The following is a 1,032-nucleotide window of genomic DNA, read 5'->3' on the forward strand; positions in this document are numbered from 1 at the left end:
GGGGTTGGTTTTGCGCACAGCTTCTTTCTCCACCAGCCAATGGTGAGCGCCGACGCCGCGCGTAATGCCACATGATTGGGGCTAGGCGACGCCAGCCAGCGCGCACACTGAAGACGCTTAACAAAAGCACACTTAGCTTCCTCACCCCTTCTTCTCCGCTTCTCCTCCAGGCCAAGCCTGGCTTGGAGTAGCCACATCAACTCTTTTACTCATCTAAATCGTGAAGAAAAGTCCAATAAGAGTCAGGGACGCTTGATGGCCGCGCTGCTTTGGTGAAACGGTTCAAAACGGAGCTGTGAAATAAATGATGTTTTTAAACCACTATCATTATTTACCTTCCAATGACAGCAGGGCTCTCATACCAATGCGGTGGGCGGATCGATCCCAACGTCAATACCACCGGTAGTATCAGTATCGGATCGATACAAGTGTGAAAAGAATAATGTTTATAATTTCTCGAGTATGTTTATTTTCGCATTTCTGTTGTGTTTGTGTTCATATGTTGATAGTGTTATATTTATATGTTATATACTAAAATATGATTAAGATTAATAAGATTTTATATTTTTAATAAGATTTTATATATAACAACAACACAATTATATATAATTGATATTATTTTAAATAATATATATCTATATATAAGCATTTGTATAAATAAAATATATAATATCCTCATGAGAAAATCAATGGATATTTTTTACAATGTAGTTTTTGCTTTTGTTTACTTATTTGGCTCAAACAACTTTACCTCAAACAAGGAAAAACATGATTATCTTGATATCCTGTCTAACATTGTTGGTGTTGTGAAAGCTCATTCATGTTTTAGTGATAGAAATGATTTCATGTGAACATATATGCTCATCTGTGTCCCTCCTATGGTGCAATTCTTGTTTATATTGTGCATTATGACCCATTCACTTACATTAAAAGCATGTGGCATTGTACTCATTTAAACACATTTTTGTTTTCTTATTAAAGGCAAAAACGCCAAATTGATCAATGAATATTTTCAAGAACAAAAAAACGTTG

Source organism: Doryrhamphus excisus, chromosome 1 (assembly GCF_030265055.1).
Source record: "Doryrhamphus excisus isolate RoL2022-K1 chromosome 1, RoL_Dexc_1.0, whole genome shotgun sequence".
NCBI lineage: Eukaryota > Metazoa > Chordata > Actinopteri > Syngnathiformes > Syngnathidae > Doryrhamphus > Doryrhamphus excisus.